Genomic DNA, 26,969 nt, shown 5'->3' with positions numbered 1-26,969 from the left:
TTTATGTTTCAAATGGAAGGTCACATTTCACCTGATCATTGCTGTTTCGTGGCATAAAGGGTTTTGATATAGCCCATCACCTTTCAAGACTTCTTTGGATAAAAGCTTTAAAAATTAGGAAAGCTGTCCAGAGAACAGAGGCTATTAATCCAGAGGGCTTTCTCTGGTTCAGAGAACAGCTGAATATATAGAAATTTCAAAAACACATGGAAGGCAGAATAAAGACCAAAACATATGTCATACTAATCAGCACATAGCACAGCAATTCTGATCTATACTATGCCCTGGGATCTATAAAAGTGTATATTTGTGAAGAAAGAGTGAACAGGCACATGTCTGGAGTGATAGTTTTAGCTCTCCCGATTTACACACAGCTAATGTTTGCCTATCATTTTCTTTGATATTATGGGAAGTTGCAAGATTCATTTAATACCTCAAAAATATAATAACGATTGTATTGATTTTATAATTTTATCCCCTAGTAAAGCTATTTAAATTATGTTGTTGAATATGATATCACGAGGCTTACGTGTGTTCTGATTCATGGAAAAGGAGTTAAATCCTCTTTCTTGACCATCAGAAATCATTGTGTGCCTCTAGTGTGGAGCCATTTAGGGCTTTAGGGCAGGAACAATGATAAAGCTGGTAAATAAAGTAGGCCAAGAGCAGATAATCCTTTAAAACATGAAAGGAAGACAGTATATTCATATTATTAAATACGTTTGGCTGAAGTTCTTCTCATGGAATTTCATTTTGTTCCTAAATGTCCAGGTTTATATTTGTGTTGTGGGTTTTATTTGTTTTTAGCAATGTGTTTGGCTATATGGAATGATTTAGTGCTATATCCTCTCCAGGAAACATTTGAGGTAAGAAACCATAAACATCAGCATTGGATGATGTGTAGCTGCCCCACTACATATTTGTGCTGCTTGTCTGAAGGGTATAAAATAATTAATTTTTTAATGAAAATACCTAAATATATGCCATATAAGCAGTGTTAAATATGTTATTTAAAATCAAGAAAATCGATTGAGCAGAATAAAGCAGAAAAAATGAACATGCATTTTGTAACTGAAGATGAATGAATTTCCAGTTGAAATGGTAATATTAACGTTTTAGGAATTAAGGGAGTAAAAAGATGTATGGTTGGTGGAAATTTATAGGGTATGGAGTGTACTTTATATTAGCCAAGTATAATATAGGAATCATTATTAATTCTGTAAAAGATGTTACTTGTCACAACATTTTAGAATTTAGTTTTAACTATTAGAACAAGAGAGTTATACAGTGTTCTTCAGAGTGATCTGTTGAAAACACAGCAGGTAGGTAACATTTCCTGAAAGTATCCCTCAGCTTGCAAATAAGATGTGAGCATTCATTTCTGTACATACTGCTGTCAGAAAGAATGTATTTTCTCTTCGTGAAATGCTGTATTATAAGTTGCTGTTATCTCACAGGTCATTTGAGAATGATGAAACTGGTAATTTCTTGAAATGACTTTTTACAGTGACTGAAGGCTGTAGTCTCTTCTGTTGACTTCTGTTGCCACCAAGAGAGCAACACACATCATTAGTGCAGTACACCTTTCCTGAGAGTTCATAACTATTTACCAGTTCCATTTATTCTGGAGAGGTTATGGATGATGTTTTTGAATGCTGCACCTCTGGTTCAGCACAAGCATTGAGTTGAAATTCTTTGTTTTGTTATGTTTTATAACAGAACTGTCAGCTGCCTTCCTCTTTGCTTTTGACATGCAACATTAACATAGTTTTTGTGGTATATGTTGCTAAACAAGTAGTTTTGAAAATAGATGCTGACTGGATAGTCAGTGAAGCTAACAGATGGTCTTGTAACACATTCTTTTGCATCACTAAAAAAGAAAAATAGATTCTCTTGAGCTTTTTTCCTATCAGCAGACTAGCTCTATGACAAACAGTAGATCCTGTTGGTTCTTAGTCAATTGAAAAAATACATTGTCTGTCTCTAGAAGACAAGGAGAAAGACAAATTTCCTAGGAAGCAGAGCCGTAGGTGATACCTGCACTCTTAGTCTAACTCAGTGTTTCTAAAAAGAAAAATTGAAGAGCATATGCCTTTAGAACACCTATGTTATTGCAACACTACGTTGTTAATGCATTTTTTATTTGTTGTTTTGAAATAGTGATTACCCCTAATCATGGCCTGCTAATAATTGATCATTGTCAGCTCACAGATGGCAGATGAGTTTGAAAAATATTACTGGTACAAATTCTGTTTGGATACATTTACATTTTCTATACTTTATTGCCTTTTCAGCCTTCAGAAAAAGGAAATGTATTTCCTTCAAAAAGGAAATGTATATAACACAGGATTTTTTTTCTTTTTAGAGCCTTGATTTCATTTGCTGGTCATAGCCTGTGGCATGAACAGTTAGTTATTGTGTAATGAACAGAAGAGCAACAAATCTAGATCAACAAAAAGAGAAGATGTGAAAATTCCTAAAACATATTTTTTCCTATACCAGCCTTATGAAGTGACCACTTAGCAGTAGCCTTCTATAAATGAGTGTCTGATGTAGAGAGCTTTGGGAATACTTTCTACCCACATTGCATAGCAATTGTAAAGCTCTTCAGTGACAAAATAAATTTGTCATTTCATGTACTACTATGTGAAATCTTTGTGAAATAAGCCTGTCCAGTTACTTAAGTGTGCTCAGTCTTGAATTGAAGTTTACCAAGTGTAAGTTTTTCAGTTACATAGTCAATCACTTAACTATGGCTTGAGGAGTGCAAAATATAGGCTTTTACTTTTGTATATTTCTCCTTTAGATAGGAAAAAAAAATCATGTTATTTTTGAAACTTTTTCTCTTATTAAATACTGTAAGAGAAGTTGCAAACTTGGGTTAAAAAACAAAAAACGATGTCAAATTTAAACTCATTGGGAATCAATTCTCTATCCCAAAGTGTGGACACAACCATTGACTCTGAGGATGGGATATAGACTTTAATAAGCAGGATAATCTATACACTCAAACTCTGATCCTAAGAAGATGGATGACTTTCAGTTGATTAAAACATCCATTTGTTGGTGTTACTAGGTTGTGAAAGACTCCTTTCACTAAGGTAAAAGTGCTTTAAAAAAGCACTATTTTAACAAGCCCACCCTATTTATTTATGTAGACTTGGTCAGTGAGCTTCATCCCTGTATCAGCATAAATTGACAGAGTCAAGTGCAATGCACGGCAAGATGTCTGTATTGATTGACAGACTCAGCCTGCAAAGCTATTATGAGCATGCAGTGAATTTCCTTTGCAGTAACTGATTGGCATCTTTGCAGCCATAAGCAGCTTGATGAGGGCTAATATGGGGAGGGAAGAGGTTCCAGTATGTCCTTGATGATATAGGTCTAGAAGCTATTGATTTTGAAATGGAAATGACAATAACAGTGTGTTGTACGTGTACTATGTATAGCAGATAATGGAGCTACATTCTGCCACCTTCTGTGTGGAAGATTCAAGTCTCTCCTCCTTATTTCACTATTCATTCTCTGCAGGTTTCTTATTCTGTTTTGAGAACAAATTCTGATAGTGAAACAGATGTCAATTCAAGAGAAAAAAAATCAACTTTTATGGTGTAACAGATATTCAGAATGTAATGTTTGTGGTAGAGATATAAACATACACATGGTTTTCTGGTAGAGAAGATGTTGCAAAAAAAAAGAAAGCTGCATCTAAGTATCAATGTGGTTTATTTTGTTTTGAGAAGAAAAGGAAAAAATATTTAAGCCCTTAGTTCTGAATTTTTCAAATGATAATTTTATTTTTTAGTTTGATATTGCTTCTCATTCACAGAATCACAGAATTTCTAGGTTGGAAGAGACCTCAAGATCATTGAGTCCAACCTCTGACCTAACACTAACAGTCCCCACTAAACCATATCCCTAAGCTCTACATCTAAACGTCTTTTAAAAACTTCCAGGGATGGTGACTCCACCACTTCCCTGGGCAGCCTGTTCCAATGTCTAACAACCCTTTCAGTAAAGAAGTTCTTCCTAACATCTAACCTAAAACTCCCCTGGCGCAACTCCACCAGGCACGTGGGAGAACAGGCCAACCCCCACCTCACTACAGCCTCCTTTGAGGTACCTGTAGAGAGCGATAAGGTCGCCCCTGAGCCTCCTTTTCTCCACGCTGAACAATCCCAGCTCCCTCAGCCGCTCCTCATAAGACTTGTTCTCCAGGCCCCTCACCAGCTTCGTCGCCCTTCTCTGGACCCGCTCAAGCACCTCGATGTCCTTCTTGTAGCTAGGGGCCCAAAACTGAACACAGTACTCGAGGTGCGGCCTCACCAGAGCAGAGTACAGGGGTTCTTCAACTTATTTTTTTCTTTTTGTTAAAGAGAAAATTCAAGACCAAAACAAAATAGAACATATGAATTTTTCAAAATATTTTTCCAATAATAAAATATATTTTCTTGCATTCCAAATTGAAAACAAACAAAAAATAACTACCTAGAAACCTGTAAATCTACAGTAAACCAAACTTTTTAAAAAAATTGTCTTTGTAGTAATAACATATTAGTTTCTGCAATATCTCCATTAAATCCACAGGAATAATGAATGTCTTTGACATACTGAATGCATCCTTCTATTTCAACAAGAATTTCAGTAGTTGTTTTAAAGGAGCGAAACTGTACAACTCCATATTAATTAGGAGTCCACAAAACAAAGCTTCCAAAGCTATGATTGATTCAGATCCCCTGTTTTTGACTGAGGTTCACTCATTTCTCCTTCAAGGTAAAACTTTGTTTTGGGAAAGGGGAGTGGAGAGGTGGCAACCACCAGCCCTATATATAAAAAGAATATAATCCTTAATTGCTAATCAAGATGAGGAGACTCTTGAAGGAGATATCAGTGAAGAATAAATACTGTGCAATAATAAATGCACTTAAAAATAACATTGCATAAGTGATGCAAAGAGAAAAGAAAAACATCATTAGGAGACTAATCAAGGAGATTCGTGATTGTGTTGTGTTTTTTTTTTCCTAAATATGATAAGTAATGTTAACATTCATCCTTCTTTTCTTTTAATGCCACTTTGAACTGAGCGCAGCACTTCATACATTGTACAAAATATATCCCATTAACCTTTTTTCTTGATAGAAAACCAAAATGATCTTTAGCCCCCTCATAACCTCTACCAAATATTAGTTCTGATGCTGAAGCTTACATTACATTGTCTTGGCTCCATTTCAGATAATGGACCCTAAAGAACTTTCCTCAGAGAGTCTAATTTATGTAAGAACTTTCCACCATCAGTTTTATGAAAAACTCAAAGATCAGTACTCACATGACTCATTTTTCCAGAATCTCAGAATACTGTAACCTTTAAAGAAGTAGATAATTCTTGTTTTTTTTTGTTTGTTTGTTTTTGTTTGTTTGTGTTTGTTTGTTTGTTTGTTTTTAAAAAAAAAAGGTGATAGAAAGGTGCTAGTGATAAAGATCTTTGATTCTTCTAAGAAGAAGAATCATGTTTGAAACTATTAGAAAATTATACTAACATGTAACGTGAGAAAATTGAGAGAAAATGAAGTTGTCCAAGGAATAGCTCACTTTTTGCTGAAAGCTATTAGTGAGGAATATTACAGTTCAAAGCATCTTATACTATTCTACATACATCTCAGTTGTCTGAATACCATGTTAGTATCAAACTAACATCTTTTTACTCATTTTTATGTGGTGCAAATTTAACTTGTCATCTTGTACTATCCTAAAAGTAAGAAATTAGGCATCAAGTCCTGCAATAACTGTTTTGTTGTCTTTTTTTTTTTTCCTTCTACACTACCCATGAAATCCACCTTGCAATGTCCAGTTTTTACCATTCTTTCCTGTTGCACACCACCTTAATGGGGTAAAGAAGGGAGTGTTAGGGAGTTGAGATAGCTACTGCGATATCTCTTAGAAGAACTTGTTACATTTTTCTTATTATTTAGAAAGAGCTGCAGAAGTAGTCTGGGACATCCTGCAGTATCACAGTTGCTTATTACTCAAAAATTAATATAACACAAATTATTTCCAGCTTAAAATATTTCTTTGGTTGGTAGTCTGGGAAACTGAAACTAGTTCTTTTTATTTTGGCTTCCATCTTCATATGGAAAGTTCTGCCACATCAGTAGATACTCGCTTTTAAAATAGGAAAGTATTACAATCCTATTGCCAGACTTTCAGTCATTGTTGCAAAATGAAGTAGACATTATCTTAAACTGAACTTTTTTGAGGATTCCCATAATGTCAAGATTAATTCAGCTGGTAAATGTTTCACCTGAACCTTTGCAAAGGTTAAGATTCTGATTTCAAAATACAATTTATAATAATAGGAATTTACCCTTTGAGTTATATATTGCTATTCTCATCTGCTAAGGTACAGACTTGCTTTTCAGGAAATAAAAAAAAAATAATAATAATAAATAAATAAAGACGCCCTTAAAATAGTCTATTTAACTCTAACACCTTCTCTTCTCCCTCCTCCCCCCATAACCCACTGACTTGCCAACACTTATGGCAAACTTGAACAAAATATTTCTAGCAAAATGCACCTTTATTTTCTCACAGGTAAAAACAAAAAACAATCAATATTAAAAAAAAAAAAAAAAAAGGAAAGAAACCATGACTTTCTGCATATAAACAAATACTGAAAGTATTTCCTCCTTATTGGTTCTTGTTGTTTAATGTCTGTCTACAATCCATTTATTCTGTCTCCATCTTAATCCATTTGTTAATCTTATTTTGTTGCATCTTTCTTATCAAGAAAGTCAGAGATTGCAGTGAGATATTACTCACTGCTATATTCTCAATATCGGTATAGTGACCGACATCATGGCACTTAATCTGGCTGAATACGAAATTACTCATAAAACTTGTGCTACCAGTGAATGACTGAATGCATATTCAGTTGCCACCTTCCAATTTTTATATCAGCTAAGGAAAAAGTCCCACAGATGACAGGCTCATTCACTATGCAGGCCTAATTCATCCCTGGAGCACTGTCTGTCCTATACAAAATGTAATTAAGTAATTAAAAATTGTATCAAAATGCATACACAAGGGTACAGGGAATTAAAAATGCACAGTCAGTGTTAATTCTAGCATTTCTTCATTTTTCAGTGCTTGACTTTGCAGGCTTAATGATATTTCAACAGAGTTTTTGCATGTAACTCACTATATTTGTTAAAAAGTAAGTTGGAAGTAACTCAGAATGGCTATCATGGGGGGCTGGTTTGGAGGCCGGTGAAGCTATTGTTTAGAGGGGTTGAAATCCTTAAATCTGTGGTTCAGACCTCTTTCAATTCAGTTAACAAGGTCTATAAGCAGTAAAAGTTGTAAATTGTCACCCTTTATGAAGATCAGCCATAAGAGCTGCATTTTGCCAGGGGCTTCTTCACTACTTGTAGGTATGAAATAACATTATGTAAAAACTGTAACTTTAATTCTAGATCTGTGCTTCTGGTCTCCTCTTCCCTTTGTGCCATGTCTGGGTACCCTACGCTCTATTGGTCTTCTATTTCCTGAACTTCAGAGTTCCTGTTTTGTTTCTTTAACATGTATGGTTAATAATTTTAATATTATTAATGATGAGATTAGTAAATTTAATGTATTTTTTCCTTTGTCCTCTAATAATTTGCTCTGACCATAGCTATGTATGCCAGTGGTTCAGATCTCTGACTTCAAAGATGTGTGAAATCCTCAGATGGGGACTAAGACCTGACTTAAAATGAATGGCACAGGTGACAATCAGTACAAGAATATATAGAAGTAGATGGTAGGAAGCTAATTAAAAAAATGGTTTTATTTACAGAATTGATATGGCAAAGTGGAAAGTGATGAAATCACTATGAAATCTATAATCTCAATTTTGGTAAAAATAATATAGTAGAACTACAGAGACTTCAGTGAAATTCATAATCAAATAAACACACCTACGTGCATTGTGGTGGCAATATTACAAGCATCAGTCAACAACACATCAGAGAGATTCGGACATACGGTAAAACCATTTTTGCCTTTTTCAATATAATTATTGTATTCCTCATATAAGCTAGCATTAAAAAGAGAAAATATTTATATTTCATGTCCTTCTAAATGCATTTGAATTATTTTCCTACTCTTTAATTCTGCCTTTGAAGCACAATATCTGACCTTGCTGTCCAGTAGAATTTTAGTTTAAATGAAAACCCTTGCAATTTTTCATGGATCCCCACAGGGTTTGAGTTAGAACTATATGTCAATATATAATACAAAATGCAACTGCTGTGTAGTCCATCAGCATAGTGACATTAGAGACTGATTTTATTTTGAACCTCTCTTTTAAATAAACGATTACATTTGATTTAGCATCTATTGAATCACTAATTGCAAACAATATCAGTATTGTCTTTGAAAATTTTGTAGTTGACTGTGGAGTATGATAAATGTCTACATGAATATGCAAGAGTCTGAAACTCATAGAGAAAGAGGTACGGTTTACAGAATGACAATAAAATAAAATCTAATTGTAATAATTATGATGTCAACAAAATATCTGTGTATGTAGCTTGTCATACATATAGTTTAAGATATTGGAGAAAAAAAGCTTTCTTTCTTTTTTTTTTCTTTTTTTTTTTTTTTTTTTGTTAAAATAAATATTGTTTTCCCAACTTAGGTCTTCCTTTGTAGATTTTGAAATATGTAATAGTCCTCAGGGGAGACAGCATAGTTCTTGAAACATGAGTCTAAGGCCTGTAGTGATGTTGAAAGGAATAACAGACAGATGCCTCTTTGTACATTTGAGTGTAATGATGTTTAAAGGAAAATGAAACGTTTAAATGGTCCCTGGCTGTCCTTTTGACATATTCAGATTGTAGCCAAATCTACAGGGAGATTTAGCTGTCTATTCTGTTGGATGGAAGGCTGGAGACTATACAAAAGTTAGAAACCATGGATGAAATTTGCTTCTTCAACTACGTGATAAATTCTGTTCACAAGAAAATTCTGCATTTCATTTTTAGTTTTAAATGTGCACTTTCTTTTCTGTAGAAGAGAATCTTGCCAGACTAAGCAGATAGCCTACCAGCTTGAGGCTGCTATCATTGCAAAGTTCAAAACACTGATCCCAGAAATGGGCAAAAAAACATTAAAGATATGACATTAAACCTAATTCTAGAAGGGAATTTACAATCTAATGACTCCCAGGGGTAAAACTTGGGTTTAAAACCAAAACAAACAAACATGCATACATAAATAAATAAAATCTGAGTATTTATATTTAAAAGTAAAAAAGTGAGAATTGAGACTAAAAAAGTGAGAATTATTCTGTACTGTTTCTAGGCTTGCTGTAGTGAAGGACCTAGATGCTTCCCTCCTACAAAGGGATACAAAAGCAGCACCAAACTTCCACCTCCGCATGTTATAATAACAGTGCAACACTTCAAAAGCATTATAATAATGAATGTACATTTCCTTTATGTAAATTGTACATTAGTTGTATGCCAATTGGCTGAAGAATTAGCATGTATCTCTGCCATGACATTAAAAATGTAATGGTTCCTGAAACATTCATCATTTCTCTGGAACTGAATAAGTTCACTTGCTCCAAATAACATCTGGTTCAGAAAATTTGCAGGTAAGAGATGCATGTCTGGGGGTAAGATCTTGTGTGGCAACAGTGAACAGAGCATATGAAAGACATTGGTTATAATTTTATATGCTTTTTTTAAGGCTAAAGAAGAGTGAGTGGGATGTTAAGTACAAAAATAAAACACCTGTCTCAGAAAGTCACTAAACTGCACATTGTGGTTGGGAGAAGTATCACTAAATCCTTGTTCTCCCCTTTCCTATTTCCCCTTTCCTCTTTTTTTTAAGCAGTGCTACTTCACAACTATCTACAAAGCCATTAGCTGCTGATGAGTAAATATTCCTAAGAGAGACATAGGTCAGTATTTTTCAGTCTTTGAGAGACTATTCTGAAATTACAAATGTTTTAAATGTTTAGGTCAGGCTTTATAGAGATTTTCTTCAATTAAGAGATTACAGTTTACTTAGTGGCTACAATAAAATAGTCCTCTGCAAGGGCAAAGAGAAGAAATTCTACTAATGAAAAACAAAGCAAAACACTGTTTTGTTATAAGAACAGCTAAGGTCAAGATCGTAGTAGTAAACTTGCCAAGAAATTTTGGTTGTTTGTCTCAACATTCAATACAGTACATACAATACATTAAGTCACAATTTATGTGTTACCTAGTCTGCTACCTACTTCATGATTGATTCACACCATTTATGTTCAACTATTGAATTTTCAGTGTTTTATACAGAAAAAGTTCAACAAACACTATGAAAGCAAATCACAGTTAGGAAAATCTTAGAATGGTTTCTGTTAGCTGCAAGCGTCAACTGAGCATTACCTACTTTTGCATTTTTTTATTGTGTGCATAGGCTAAACTGACTGTGAAGTGGGATTTTTCTTCTTAATAGTAAGACAGGTTAAATAGTGTCTGTTCTAGAATGGTTACAATCTTTAGCTTGTTGGCAAGCAGAGGTTCCAGTTCTGTCTGTAAATGAAAGGAACTAGTGTTTGCCAATTAAATCAAGCAGCAGTTTTGCAGACACTATTGCTAATAGCTATCAAATAAACTTGAAACTGTTACTCTGGATTGTTTAATGAACTGCTTTTTAATACATAGTAAAGGCTAACCTCTGTATCTCAATTTGTTGAGCAAACAGAGAGGGTTATTTAAAGGTGCATCACCATTCAAACTTCTATAGCATCACAAGAAGAGCCTGTGCCAATGAAGCACAAGACCTTTAGACTTTCTTTCTTTATGTTATATGAATTTATAAGAATCATGGAGAGAGTAGAGCTACTTAAATTGATTTTTGACTTTGCATGACAAAAATCACTGTGCTCTGATGCTACACAGTGGGGCTCTTTTTCTCTCTAAGAAGGTATTTTGTGCATTTAAAAAAAATGGCAGCTTGTATTCTTCTGAGTTAACTGCACAATATTAATGATAAAACCAAAATCCATATATATAGATAGATAGATATGTAGTATATATAGATAAGCATGGTTTATGGTATTGTTTCTCCATTGTAGAGAAGGCCTTCTCTAAGTCAGCTCTTCTTTGAGAATAAGCATAAAGAAATGAAATGCCAAAACTGTCTCTGCTTCAAGCACTAGAAATAACTGGTTCAATGTTCTGCAAAAGCATTTCTTGCATAAGTGTACATTATAGGAAATTTAGCTCACTTAATACTGCTGTTTCTAATAACCTTTTGCTTGGTGGCTCTTTAGCATCCAAGTAAATTGGGTTACAATGAGTCACTGTCTTCCAAACCTAGATATTGATAGTAAGGATCTTTGTTACTCAGTAATATGTATGTCCACAGATATTACTTTTCTAGTTGTAACTGTAGACCTTCTGCAACATCTAAACATGCTAAATGGGACTATTCTATCTTGCTAAGATTTGACTGTTCAGAAAATGAAAGTATCTCAACAATGTGGTAATAATAATTTTATATTTTGAATCATAAATGTTCAGGGAAACAGGAGATAGAACTTCAGCACAAAAAGGAGGTATATGGAAGGTGAAAGAAGGGAGGGGTTACCCAAGACGTAATTGTCTGGACATGCAAGAATGGAACTAGGAATAACAAAGTTCTGCTAGTCTTGAAACTACAAATAGAGGGTGACACTAAATGCTCATGTTTAGCACCAAAAGAAAGGTAAAGGAAAATGTATATTAGTTGCTCGATGTGATAGGTGACTTGGTTATAAAGGACATGAAAGAAGTTGTGCTATGAGAAGAAACTGCAGGAATACAGCTTGTTCAGCCTGGGGAAGATAGGGCCCAAGAGCTGATTTCCACACAGTCCTATAGTAGTCCTATAGTAGTTGTAGAAAAAACAAGATGAAGCCAGACCCTTCTCAGAGGTGCACAATGAACATAATCTGTAACAAAAGTTTTGAAGAAGACACAAAGGGTGTTTGTGGTTTATGTGTTTGTATTCTCTTTTAATTTAGTGAGTGGGTTTTTGTTTGTTTGTTTGTTTTTGTTTTTGTTTTTTCCCAAGGCTCCTGTTAAACACAGGAACAAATTGTTGAATGTCCATCCTTGGAGATATTCAGAACTTGAGTAGCTATGGTCTTGAGCAACCTGGGAACAAAAGAGATGACTTAAATGACCTTTGGAGATCCCTTCCAACATGAATTCCATTTTTGTGATTATAATGTGGACTTGCTAAATCCTCCTAGAGTTACGGAGATTCTTTTTAGTGACTTCTACTTGTAATTGGTATTTTCCTGTGAAGTGATTAAAAAAGAATACAAGTGAAAAAGTTCTGCTTATAGACAGGAGGTGTTGGAGCATTTAGAATTGGTTTCAGTTTTTGTCTCATACTAACATGTATTACTTCTTCAGATATGAGTTGGCTAATAGTAGTATTCAAATGTTCAGTCCGATATTTTTCTGAGTTTCAAAATAAAATTTCTGAGTCAGTGAAACTGCCTACAGTGAGCATCCCTTTCCCACAGCTAATTTTGAATTTTGAGTTTAAAAGGTCAAAATGTGTTTTTATTGATTTCCCTCCGCTCGTTTTACAGATACCTGTTACATCCACTTAAACTGCAGTTAGTCTTGCTTGCTATATTTCTATGGTTAAGCTTTGCCTTAAAGATAGAGTCTAGAAATTAATGGAATTTTTTTCTCTCTCAATTTTGAAATTCAATAGGTCAAGCAACTGTGTACAATGAGAACAGCTTTCATTTTTTTCCTTGTTATAATCTAGGTCTTATGCATCTCTTAAATGCAGTAAAAAGTAAAAAATATAAATAGTTTTAAGAATTTTCTTATTACTAGATGACATCTGCCTGAAGAAAGGGGAGAAAAAAAAAGGAAAGGAAAAAATAAGGAAATTTCAATAGACTTGTTACAGTCAGTATTCTGTGTTTTTCTTGTTCCTGTTTTGTTTTATGAGTTAATCAGATTAAAGAAATTACATTTATACATGGATTGGGGTGGGAGGAGGTGGGAGGGTTTAGAGAAATCCTCAAACCAACCACCTCCCCACCACCACCACCCCAAAAAAAAAAAAAAAAAAAGAGAGAGATGCAAACTGTTCTGACTTTACAGATGGCTGTTTTTCTTAATTGTATGGATAACAGTTTAGAAATACATAATTGGTCATGCTTGACAAGTAATAGCATTTTTTCCAAGATAAACAAATGCTCACATTTTTCATACTTAATCAGTGAGTTTATGTGCAAAAATGACCAAATGTATCATCTATTCTGAGCCTCCTATGTTATTTTGTAATAAACCACCATCTGTACTTTGATTTTATGGAATCTGTGTGTGATGACCACAGAATCTGATTAAATGGCAGATGGTTTCGGGCAAGAAACTAGTTATTTATTTTTAGGTAAACTACAAAAGCTCACTTCATTAATTTAGGGATGTCCCCAAAACAAGTTCATTTTGCTTTCATCTGGTAGGTAGTGCTCTGAATGCTTAGCTCTCTTATTCTTGTTCTCCAGTGTCTTCCAAGCTCAGACTTTACTGGATTGGTATATTCATCTTGTGATGCTGTGTATTTATATTTCTATACCATATATTTTCATACTGCTTCTATTCTGTTTATTTTATCAAGTATTTTAGTTTTATTGAATGACCTCATCTGTTATGGTAAAGGTATTAATTTAATTGTATGCTGAAAGCTTGGCAATTTTATCTGTTGTCTAGTTATTTGTTTTATGGAACTTCATAACACTGGGATTTGACCCAGTGAATAAAAATGCCCAAAATAACTGCTCATTACTAGCTTTTTTTCTTTTTGGTGAATGCCTCTTTGTTGCAGGAAGAATGGCCAAAAACACAACAGACACTAGTATGGTCAGATTATGCTCCATTTTATTACCCGAATAGCCCAGCTTTTATAATGAACTTAATAGGGGCGGATAGTGTCTCACACAAGACTATTGGTCAAAAGCACTCAGACAAACAACGTCATGAAAACAACCTCACCTGCAAGAAAACAACCCCCTTGTGATTAGCAGTCACGTAGACCTTGTCCTTGAAGCCAGCTGCTAGCAACAATATTTCTCTAAATTCCTCAAATGAACAGTATGGGAACACTGTCATGGGAACTTCTCATAGTCACCCTGGTAGCTTGGTTTGCTCAGCTGCAGCAAGCCATGGGGTCTTTGCTGTTTCAAAAATCCCTCAACACTTCTTCTTTCACATAAGTAGTATTTCTGGCTTTTGACATTTAGGTAATTTTTGCTACTCATTTTTTTTCTAACCTTTCCTCCTGATCAGTTTCAGTTTAACCTTCAAGGGTACCTCTATCTTAATTGTTCTCCTTAGATTGCTGCAAGCATGCTGCCTACTTCTGGCATACTTTTCATGCTTTCAGGGAAAACAGAACAGCCGATGCTGGAATAGGTGTTAACAAGATTCCATGTGATTAAAACTTGTGGTCAGTGGAGAGGCCCAAAAGAGTACAATCTTGGCCTGAATAATCATTAGAATGTAACAAGAATGTAGTTTTCTCCACTGTCATGAGCTAATTTAAGCTGGCTCAGATAGTGTAAAATGACAATATTAGAGTAGATATTACCAGATTTAGAGCAACTTCCAGTTGGGCTGAGTTTTGGAAGCAGTCTATTTCCAAGCTAGTATCTGCTCTTGTATCTTGTGCTGTACAGATCCACTGTTTTAGTAATATTGTATATAAAAAAAGTAGATAAAACTGTCATTGAAGATATTATCACAATAATTATGGCAGTAGCTGGGGATGTTTCATTCTGTGCTGGTTGTAGATATTTGTGTATATATATATATATATATATATACACACATATAATTTGTTTTCCTTGGTTAGTTTCTAGTTTATTGCTAGAACGTAGTTGATTTAATTGGATATTTAAAGCTCCAAATAACTGGTGGGGTAGTGCCTGTAACTAAAGAATGGAAGAAATATTAATTACACTCCATAACTGCTCTAGCTCTTGAGGAGTGCCAGTCTGAGCTGCAGGTGAGAATGTCTCATTTTGAGTGAGTGAGGGTTGAGACACCAAGAGAAGAAATGTTCCTAGTATTTTTTTGTCCACCTGTGCACTTCTTTCCTATTGCCCTGGGAAAAGGAGGCCTCTAGATCTAGGAAAGATGCCCAGTGACAGGATGAGAGGCAATGGACGCAAACTGAAACACAGAAAATTCTGGCTGAATGTGAGTGGACACATCTTTACTGTAAGTGTATTGATCAGAATATTGGATCAGGTTGCCCAGAGAGACTGTGGAGTCTCCTTCTCTGGAGATATTCAAAACCTGCCTGGATGCTGTCCTGCGCAATGTGCTCTAGGTGATCCCGCTCAGCAGGGGGGTTGGACTACATCATCTTCAGAGGTTTTTTCCAACCTTGATGTTTCTGTGATTTTGTGTGCTTGGAAAGATTTGTTTCAGGCAAATACTCAGAAAAATATAAATACATCTATTTGAACTTTACGAGCTTGATAAATTTTGAGAAGTGGCTTGAATTATTTTAAAGAGAATAGGCTCTCTCCCATAATCATGATACCTACTGTTCCAGGTCATGCTGAAACAGCTACAAACATAAGCTTTGTTGTGGTATTTCAACATTTTTACTTCCGATCTCAGCTTGAATCAGGGAGTATAAATGTGTGCAAAATGGAAATGAAGTATTAAAAAACATGTAACGGTTTACATGTTTGTTTGAATGTTCTTAAAATTCATTTTGGACTTTTTTCAATTTGTGCTAGAATTTGCATAACTTGTTATTACATAAAAGTATGCATTTTTCTCTGCAGATATATCAAAAATATGACAAAAATATGGAATAAAATATTATAATGAAATATATAACAGTGTATACCCACTATATATAAATATTTATATGTAACAATAAAAACTATTTTTTATGCCAAGCAAAAACTATTTAGATGTTAAAAAAAATATACGTTGAACTCTCAGAATGTGGAATTCAGTATTTCCCACACAAAACAGTACAAGAATAAATAGTTGCATATTAGGAGGACAGAAGTAAGATGGAAAGAGAAAAATCATGTACAGATCATCTGCAATAAACATTTTGTAGGCTAATTCATATGCAGAATGAATTTCATTAAATCATTGGTGCTTTTCTCATATACAACGCTACTTGCAAATGGTTGTAGATCTGAAATCCAAGATCTGTATATGTTGTATTCCATTAGTAACTTGAAAGGAGTTTGAGAAATGTAAGGGTTACTCTTTTAAATCTTTGGGATTTGATAAACTTCTTCCAAGTGGATTAAAACCATCAAACATGATTTAGATTTTTATCAAAGCTTGGAATACTAAGGAAAATGTCAGAGGACTGAGCAAAAACACTGTTGTGCTAGTATATGCTAGAAAAGCTTAAACCTGATGAGCTCGATAAAGATTGAACAATTAGCTTGAATTGTGGTGTTGTTTTATGGAAATGCTCTTTTAAGATGGAATAAATAAAGGGAAATTAGTGTGATTAATATCCATCACTTTTTGGAGGGGTGATTTCTGTTTGATTTATTTGTTTATATTTTTGATGAGATTGTAAGTGGACAGATGTAAAGGTGTTGGTGTTCTGCAAATCATTTGAGTTACTCTTGCATGATATTTTGATTAAAAAATATCATATATATATAGATACGTGATATATAGAGATATATATAGATATATTCATATAAATATAGAAAAACAATATGTCTGCATTAAGAGGTTTTTCATAGGTTTTATAATAGGAAATCTTCCACCAACAGTGCGTTTCCAGGTAGACCCCTCAAAAATTTATTCTTAGCCCAATTAAATCTATCATCTTCCACATTAATCCATAGAATAGATAGATTTGAAAAAAAAAAAAAAAAAGTGTTTGTTCATGATATTGAAATTGATGGAACAAAGAGCAAAAATACGCATGTACAGACTGAAATATATTCTATATTCTTTGAAAATGCAGACTCAGTTAATATTACCAAATGCAAGTCACATAACTTAAACTTTAGTAACCATTTCTATATGATAAGGACATTTATAAAATAGAGAAGATTGAGGGCATGACATTTTTATTTGCATGTATATGTAGTGGGTTTACATGGCAAGGTTTTGGTAGCAGGGGGCCATAGGGGTGGTTTCTGTGAGAAAGATCTAGAAGCCGCCCCATGTTTGGGAAGGGCCCCATTGTTTTCCAGATCTGAGCCAATAAGCGATGTCGTTTTGCGCCTCTGTGAGAGCATATTTAAGACAGGGAAAAAACGCTGCGCCACACAGCAGCTGGGAGAGTGAGAGGAGTGAGGAACAGCCTTGCAGGTGCCAAGGTCAGTGAAGAAGGAGGGGGAGAGGTGCTCCAGGCGCCGGAGCAGAAGTCCCCTGCGGCCTGTGGTGAGGACCATGGTGAAGCAGGATGTCCCCCTGCAGCCCATGGAGTACCACGGTGTAGTAGGGTTCCACGCTGCAGCCCGTGGAGGAGACCACGGTGGAGCAGGTGGCCCTGTACCGACGGAGGCTGCCACCTGTGGAAGACCCCTGCCGGAGCAGATTCCAGGCCGGACCTGTAGCCCATGGAGAGGAGACCATGCAGGAGCAGGTGACCTGGCAGGAGCTGCTGCCCGTGGGGGAGCCAGGTTGGAGCAGTTTGCTCCTGAGGGATGGACCCCGTGGTACGGACCCATATCTGGAGCAGCTCTGGAAGAGCTGCTGCCTGTGGGAAGCCCACGCCGGATCAGTTCGTCAAGGACTGCATCCTGTGGGTGGGATCCCACAGCACAGGGGACGAGAGTGACCGAGAAGGAGCGGCAGAGAAGAAGTGCTGTAGACTGACCATAACCCCCATTCCCCCGTTCCCCTGCGCCGCTCGGGGGGAGGAGGTGGAAGAGGGTGGATGGGGGGGGAGGTGCTTTTGGTTTCTTTCCTTTGTTTCTCACTTCTCTAGCTTGTTAGTATGAGCAATAAATCTTACTATCTGTCTTCTTATGCTGAGTCTGTTTGCCCGTTACACTAATTATTGCGTGATTTTCTCGTCCTTATCTCAATCCTTGAGCCCCTTTCACATATTTTCTCCCCATTCCTCTTTGAGGAGGGGGAGTGAGAGAGCGGCTGTGGTGGAGCTTGGCTGCCCACTCGAGCGGAACCATGACAGTATATAATCAACGAATATATAAATTTTATGATAGATGATGTAACTGACATAAGCTTTAGGAGCACAAGCACGTCACATGGAAGATAGGAGGCATTAGGTACATTATAGTACAGTTACTGAATACTTAATCTGGCATCCCCAGCTTTGAGATGAGACAGAAAATTACAAAAGGTGATTACAGAAAACCTTTAAAACCTGGAAAAAAAGAAAATCCTTAATGACTGTTTCAAATGTATAGATATGTTTAGTATCCCAAAGCAAAATAGGAATTTGCCTTGATCAGTGAATGATAATGTTGATATATTTATGGACTGAAATTTCAATAAGTTAATGAGAGCTGAGGAATGGGAGGCAGTGCATGAAAAGACTTAAAATTCAAAGGTGATTTTTCCTTTGGGAGATGGCACTAGAAATCAACAACTACTTAATGTGGAAAGAAAAAATAGTCTGGAGTGAAATAGAGATGCAAGGAATATTTAAAAGTCTTTAAGAGCTTGTATGTAAAATATAGTCTTAAGATAAAATATACATTGTCAAATAAGTAGAAAACATTGTGTGATGTAGCTGAGCGATGTTAAAGTTTTCAGGTTTTAATTGATATATGTGTTTAGTTGGTAAAAATAAAAAAAAATCCTAATGTAAACAAAACAAATAACTCTTCTGAAAATAGGAAATAAGAAAGAATAAAATGTACTCAGAACGTAAAGAAGTCATAATGGCCTTCTGTTTTTTCATGAACTTAGGAAAAAACATTAAAATATAGCTTAGATGAAATTACAGTTACAGACCAGAATCAAAATTGTATTGAGCACAAAGAACATATTTCTGGAAAGAAAGAAATCTTGACCCAAGTCACTTTAGATCACTTGCAGTAAGTTATATTCTGCAGTGAACAAGTATTTGTGAATTTAAAATGCGTTTGTTTCCTTGAAAGCGACCCTAATTTCCTGTTTGTTGTTTGATTTTCAGTTTGAAACTTTTTTTTTGCTTTTTTTTTTTTTTACAAAAAGTCCTTTCTACTTATGTTGCCTGATATTTTCATTTGATGACAATAAATAAGAGCTAAAATGCAAATGAATTCTGATTTTATGCCAAATCAAATACTTAATACACGTGAATTTGCTTCCAAGTGTAAATTGAAAAAAAAAAAAAAAAAAAAGCATTCACACACTTTTTCCTCTTTCCATTAGTGTTTGTCCCTTTTCAATATCTTCAAGAAAGTAGGAAGAGATCCTGAGCTGAGGACCCCACAGCATAGGGAGATGGCACAAGCCAAGGCTGTCAACTGCTTAGTAGGAAGCCAGAACACCACATAACTGTCCCTGTGAAGAGATTTGAGCTGACAAGGAAATCTAATAGGGTTAAATTCCTGATTTCATCAATTTCAATTCAATTAAATGAACAAAATCTCTCTCTCTCTCTCTCTCTCTCTCTCTCTCTCTCTGAAAATTATCTTTTAAATAACTATTTTTTAATTTTCCAAAAGGGAAGATATACTACTTGCATCAGCTGTACCCTCCTTGGAACAGGGTGAAAGCCACTTAATAAGGTAAGTGCAATTTTTCTTATGGAATATTTTTGTCCCTCAGAAGAATAAGTTGACTGTCCAAGTATCACAGGAACCTTAGGTACATAGTCCACAGCAGTTAATCAGCCTTTGACAACTTTTCATTGTATCATTTATATATGTTAAAATACTTTAACTGATCTGCAGAAACAGAAACTTCAGAGATGGTGACTCCCCAACTAGCCCATTGTTTAGTGTAGAAGGAGATTTCCAAATCTTCTAAAATAGATTTCCAAAAATAAATAAATAAATAATCAAAGGTTCTGATCCAAAACAAATATATCTGTGTGCCAAAGCTGATAAACCCTGCCTTAAGCAGTGGAGGATTCTACGTTTCATCATATTTTGTGGTGAATAGGGATCTTAATTCTGTTTTTGTCAGTGGTTTATCCCTTGTGTTTTCACAAGTTATATGTGAGTATTAATTACATTATTGCATCATGTATTGCACTGCATCCATAGTAGCTGCTACATCTCATGTTTGTCTAAAAAGAGTTGACAGTGCAAGCTTTGTAGGTTTCCCCTATTTTCAGGGTTGCCGTATTATACTCCTCATTTTCCCCACTCTGACAAGAGTTGTTTTAGATTGTTAAGGTCTTGATACAACCATCCTTTCCTGCTGTTAATGTTCATGCGATAGTGTCCCAAATGTTGTTTTCAGGCTGAGAAATTTTCCTGTGTCTTAAAGAGCCTGTGCCTAAAAATAAGGAAAAAAAATAAAATTACTCACTTTTTTCTGAACGTTAGAATCACAAATCACACATGCTATTTTTTCACTTAATTCTTATTTCTGTAGAGAGTAAATAATAAATCAGTAGACATCCCTGGCAGATTTTTAGTGGTACATGTTGTCGTCGAAGTTTCACTGAGTTCACTGGAGCAATGACAGCCTACCTAGATGATGATCTGTTCCCACTAATAGAAACATGACAGGCTGCTGTAGCTGATATGTTCTTTTTTCTACCGCTGTTCACTCTGAGCAAACATGGCTTACAAGAGCTTGGGTAAAAATGTTCCTTAGGTCAATTACAGCTATTTGTTACAGTGGGATTCAGCAGCTGAAGCACAGGTGTGTAGTGAGTGACATTGCAGCTCCTGGTGTTCAAGATATCGATGTCAGGATGGCCAAAATGACACAGGGCTGACAAGAACACCATATCCTTCCTGTAAGGCATGTAAAGCCGAGACAGAATACACTCTATAGTATCTAAAATGTTGCTTAGATTCATCTTAAAGATAATTTAGTATGAAAACTTTTCTGCTCTCATATTTTTTCTGCAATTTCTCTATTTTCATAAGCTGTTCTGTGAAAAACAAACAGGGAAAAAAAAGCAATAGAAATTAAGGTTGAAAATCAAAATAAATAAAAAATTAAAGAGCAGTAAAATGAAAGAAAGAACAAAACACCACACAAGCCAATGGACTTTGGCCTCTCCAACCCCTACAAAAGGTGTTCAAGATTCCAGAAAGTTAGGAATTTGAAAAAATATTTCAGGGAAAGTATTTCTTTTCTGCAAACCTGAAATGTATGCTATCACAGACCTGTTTTTTTCAGTTAATATGTTAAATTGTTTTTTGTAAAGTCAGTGGAAGACTATCATTTTATTATTTTCTAGTATCTGAATATAGTTTCTTGATTCAGTATTTCTGTTACTTTGCTCAGTTTCTACTGCTATGCAATATTGAATAGCTGCTCTCAGACCATTTTAATTTTATTTATTTTTTTTTAATCCTGTGTGTGTTTGTTTCCCAACATATATTTTAGAGAGAATTTGTCTTGGACCAAAAACTTGCCTCTGAAAACTATCAAGTCTTGTTAAAAAGTTCTGAATTCTCCTAATCAGAAAGTATGTCCTGTCCTATATACTTGTTGCTTAATATAAAGAAAAACAAATGTATCTGTTCAAACCAGTCATTGTCTGAACCTGACATTGTCTTGATGATATTTTCATACATCATTTTGTACTTTCATACATCTCCATGCTTTCAAACATTGTCTGTACTTTCCAATGTATTTTGTGTGTTCTGGCAATTAAGGTTCAAGGTCATTCTGAAATTCTGCTCAGTATATCACAGAATTTGTGTAGTGAATACTTCCCTCTGAGTACTTATATGAATTTATTTTCAAAATTGTCTTGTAAAGCCTAATTCTGTATTTATATATATGTATATGAAAGAAATGGTATTACAAATACATTTTGATACTTTATATCAAATGAGAAGTGTATGTGCCTGGATATTACATTTATGAAAGCCCTACTTAATAAGGTAATTTGGACAAGGATTGTTTCTTACTAATGGTTTGTGCTAGCCTAGTACAATTTGTCCTGGTCTTTGGCTTGTCTATGAAGGTGCTACTGCAATACAAATAAGTAATAATGGCATTTTAAAGCTACTCATCTTGCTGAACTTAACCTATAACATCTCATTTCTTTAGACATAAGGCCAAGTTCTTGTGCACTAAATCAAGTCTTCCTCTCATTTGAACCTTTTTAAAATTCTACATGCAGATTGCAAGTTAAGTCATTGCAAGGACATATCCCAGCCTTTCAGGCATTTGAAGGAACACAAGGGAATAAAGGGAAACTTGGTGATTGCCTTGATATATTTTTATTTACTGATCTCCTGTTTAGTGCACTTAATTTATGTCAGATAAATCACTTGAATTCCTTTCAAAGATCAAGTGAGGAAAATGTCATAGCATTAAGCGTAAGTATCCATTTTATTCCTAAAGGTCTTGTTGTCCCTAGGTACATGCATATAGAATGATCCTGGAGACAAGCACATGCCCTTTATTTTGAATGCTTGCTTTCTGATTTTTACAATATTCTGACCTTTTTGTTGATGTTTGGCATCAAGTTACACATGTGAAGATTTGTTGCTTTGGTTAAAACAAAAATTGTTAAGATGAACACTTGAAAAAGAGAAGTTTGTATCTGTTCAGGTAAAAATGTAGATTTTCTCTATATCATCAAGACTGAAGTCACCAGGTGGTGCTATTACATAGTTTTGCAGGGTTCTCCTCTGTAATTTGTTTAATTCTTTTTCAAATAAATGCTGTATAGACCATTTGCTTTACAGTGGAGAGAAGCTGTAGCAGCTCATTGACTGGTAGCTTTTTATTTGGGAGTAGAATGACTGTGGGAGGTGGGTGTTGGTGGTTATCTTTCTCTAAAACAGTACAATTTGCATAGCTGTCTTTGTTCTTGGCCTGGAATAATACATAACCTGATAAGACACATAACAGAGTTTCTTTCAGCCCTTGAACCAGAGGAAAAGAAAATAAAACTTGGTAGTGTGTCAGCAATAGCACTAGAAAGAGAAAATAGATGTCAGAAGAATAACTATGCTATTCAGTAAAATATCATGACTTTGTGGTTTTTTAATCCCTTTAAGAAAAAATCTTCATGGATAGTTTTGTTTTTGTTTTCTTCATTGGATTATATTAGAGAATAACCATTAGATTAACTATTCATTCAGATGACGTCGATTTAGAGACTTATCAGGAAAAACAGTTGAAACCATAGAAGAAAAAGGTAAATAGTCATTATCTCGCAGTGCATGCTGTAGTATACTAGAGCAATAAAGAAAAACACAGTAATGGAAAGGTAGCCATCTGGAGTTTAAGAGAATAATGATTCAAGCTGCTTCTAAAGATTCAACATTTTTTACATAAAAGTCTTGTTAGTGACTGAGATGAGCATCTTTTTATCATCCTATGAGTGGAATGCGGATGGTGCTACTTATATCACGTTATTAGCATTCTTAGTAATAGCAAAGAATTTCCATCTGTATGGAAAATTCAGTTGGAAGAAAAAAGTTTTCCTGGCAGCTACTGATATTTGTCATAGAATCATAGAATGGTTTGGGTTGGTAGGGACCCTTAAAGGTCACCTAGTTCCAAGCCCCTTGCCATGGACAGGGATGCTGCCCACTAGATCAGGTTTCTCAGGGCCGTATCCTACCTCTCCTTAAACACCTTCAGAGATGGGACATCCACAGCTTTTCCGTGAAACCTGTTCCAGTGTTCCTCAGCTTATTCTGAGTAAAGAATTTCTACCTAACCTTTAGTCTAAATCTCCCCTCTTTCAGTTTAAAACTGTTCCCCCTTGTCTTATCACTAAATGGCCATGTAAAAAATCCATCTTTTCTATAAGTCCCCTTTAATTATTGGATGGCTGGTATAAGTTTTCCCTGGAGCCTTCTTTTCTCCATGCTGAACATCACCATCTCTCTCAGCCTTTCTTCACAGATAAGGTGCTCCAGCCCTCTGATCATTTTTATGGCCATCCTCGTGACCACATCTATAACCAGGCCTGGATGCAGTACTTCATGTGCCTCACAAGGGCAGATTTAGAGGAGGATAGTCACCTTCCTTGACCATGTCTCTGTTGATGCAGCCCAAGACACATATGGCCTTTTGGGCTGCAGGCACACACTGCTGGTTTATGTTGAGCTTTTTGTCCATCAGAGACCCCCTTCCATCCCCCCAGTCCTTCTTTGCAGGGCTACTCTTAATGAGTTCCTCTTCCAGTCTGTACTCATGTCTAGGATTGCCCCAACCTAGGTGTAGCACCTTGCACCTGGACCTGTTGACTTTCATTAGGTTCACATGGGCCCAGTTCTCAAGTTTGTCCAAATCCCTTTTGATGACATCTCTTCCATCTGTTGTATCAACAGCACCTCTCAATTTTCATCTGAATTTTTGACACTTTGTCATCTGCAGACTTGATAAGGGTACACTTGGTCCCACTATGCCATTGTTAAAGATATTAAACAGCAGCACTTGTCCTTAGGTGGACTCCTGAGGGACATCACCAGCATCCACCTGGACATAAAGCCATTGACTGCAATTTCTTATCCACTGAATGGTCCACGCTTCAAATCCATCTCCCTCCAACTTGGAGATCAGGATGTAATGTATGAGCATATCAAAGGTCTTAGAGAAAATCCAGGTAAATTATGTTGTTCAGTCTTCTCTTGTTGACTGATGCAGTCACTCCATCACAGAAGGCCAGGAAATTGGCCACATGATCTGCCCTTGGTGAATCTATGGTGACTGTCTCGGATCACCGAGACATTGCATGTACCTTGGCTTTGCTTCCAGGAGGATCTGTTCCATGATCTTGCCAGGCACAGAGGTGAGGCTCATTGTTTTTCTAGTTCCCTGGGTCCTCCTTTCTACCTTTTTTAAAAAAAAATAAAATAAATAGGAGTGGTGTTTTCTTTTTTCCTATCACTGGGGACTTCACCTTACTGCTAGGACTCTATATTGGAGAGAGGCTTGGCAACTCCATCAGCTAGTTCACTCGGGACCATGGGATGCATGTCAATGGGCCCCATAGATTTGTACCTGTTCAGTTTCATCAGGTGGTCTTGAACCTGCTCTTCTCTTAGTCTTCTCTTAAAATGGGAGGGACTTTGCTCCCCAGACCTTACCTAGAGGTTCAGGGACTTGAGAGACAGGCAGCCTGGCTGCCAGTGAAGACCAAAGCAAAGAATTGGTTGAGTACTTCAGATTTCTCCATGTCTATTATTATCAGTTTTCCCTCCATAGTTCACAAAGGCATATGTATTTCTTGTCTTCTGGGATAGGCTTTATTTCTGACAGCACTTGTGGTTATGTTTTTCTTCCTATGACTTTGAGGGGTTGAGTGAAGTAGCTTTAAGGGTATTTGAAATGGATTGTGTAGTTGCATGATGATTAACTAGAATAATGTCACCATTTATCTCATTTTTTAACTTTTTTTTTCCTGATGTTTTAAGCTACTTTTCTTACTTCTGTTTACTAATACACAAATATTTTATTGTCTAAGCCTTAGAAATAGACATTTATTTTGCTTGAAATATAATTCCAAAATGTCTTAAATTATTCTAGGTATATAATACTAGTCTAGTTAAAAGAATTAGAACTTTAATTTTGCATCTTTCTGGGACTGTTGTTTTGTGCCTGTCTTACTAACTAGTTATGGACTGTTAATGCAGTTTAAAACAAGGATAAATTGGATCATCTAGGATACCACTATAATTTAAAAAATGTTCTTGGGAAATTTCATATTTTGTTAATTTGCCTGACCCATAAACAATTTCTTGTATAGGGTAATAATAACTAAGAAAGGTAAGTTATTAGCTATCGTTAAGGAATTAACATTATCTTCATATGTGTTATGTTCAAGAAAATAATACATGATTAGTATTTATTACACTAGATTATTCCTACTAAAATGTCCTTTAGTTGTTCACATCATCTTCATCAAGCTGATGACATCTTATTCACCACCATTAGAGCAACATCCTACAATCAAACCAACAGAAAAAAAAAGTTTACAAACTTTACTCTACAGGTAGAAATGAGTAGGAATTCACATAAGAAGGAACAAACTTAAAATGTGATCAAATCTTCACTTTTTTTCCTCTCCTCACCAATTTCCTGGACATTTACCTGGGCATTAATTGTTATTAATTACACCTCTGTATTGCCTTCCATTCTGCTCTAATTCTAATCGATATTAGGAAGTTGAAAACATGCTTATGGTTACAACACTAAAAAAAAAAAAATGCTCAGAAGATGTAAAAAGAAGCACAGTTTTGAGCAACATTTTGATCTAATACTGATTTTACAGTACTGTTATTCTGCTATCATCATTAGATTTTCCCGTTTCCAATCAAATGTTTACATCACAGGAGCTGAATCAGGTTCTCTGGAACCTAGAGAATATTTTCATTTTGATGATTGTCATTGTTTTGTTTTTTTTTTTTTTTATACGTATATAAAACTAATACATCACTAGTTTTCAAAATGTCAAACTTTATTTTGAACAGTATTCCTGAGCTTTTTGGTACACACTTGCTCTGAGCCTGGAAGATGTGTGATTCAAAAATTATATCCTATAAGATTTTTAATGAGAAGGAGGTTGGTAAAGTGAAAATGTATCATAAATAAATGGTGAACAGGTGAATAGTTGTATTTACACAAATACAGGAAACACAGGCAAAATTATAAACACCTTTTCAAAGGTTTGTTTCTTTATTTTAAATTTCTAGGTAAATATAGGATTCGAAGTGTCACAACTATATTTTGCATCCTGAGAACATCTAGGAGATATGTCCTCTTGGGAGGTATTACAAACCTTAGTTTTAAAGAGAAAAAAAAAAAAAAAAAAAGGTTAGACATAAAATAGTATAGAGTGTGTGCTTGTACACACACACACACACACAC

At 35.4% G+C, this 26,969-nt stretch overlaps 1 long non-coding RNA gene across 1 annotated transcript in view; it reads left to right on the top strand.

The window, feature by feature from the left end:
- LOC137855246 (uncharacterized) overlaps positions 1-21,921 on the top strand; it is a 28,428-nt gene extending 6,507 nt beyond the window's left edge. Inside the window, exons 2-3 of the long non-coding RNA XR_011095635.1 lie at positions 19,670-19,732; positions 20,796-21,921. This is a non-coding gene — a long non-coding RNA (uncharacterized lncRNA). The remainder of the gene's footprint in view (positions 1-19,669; positions 19,733-20,795) is intronic.
- Positions 21,922-26,969: the final 5,048 nt, after the last annotated feature.

This window comes from Anas acuta, chromosome 4 (assembly GCF_963932015.1).
Source record: "Anas acuta chromosome 4, bAnaAcu1.1, whole genome shotgun sequence".
Taxonomy (NCBI): domain Eukaryota; kingdom Metazoa; phylum Chordata; class Aves; order Anseriformes; family Anatidae; genus Anas; species Anas acuta.
This window is presented reverse-complemented; position numbering and strand designations above follow the sequence as displayed.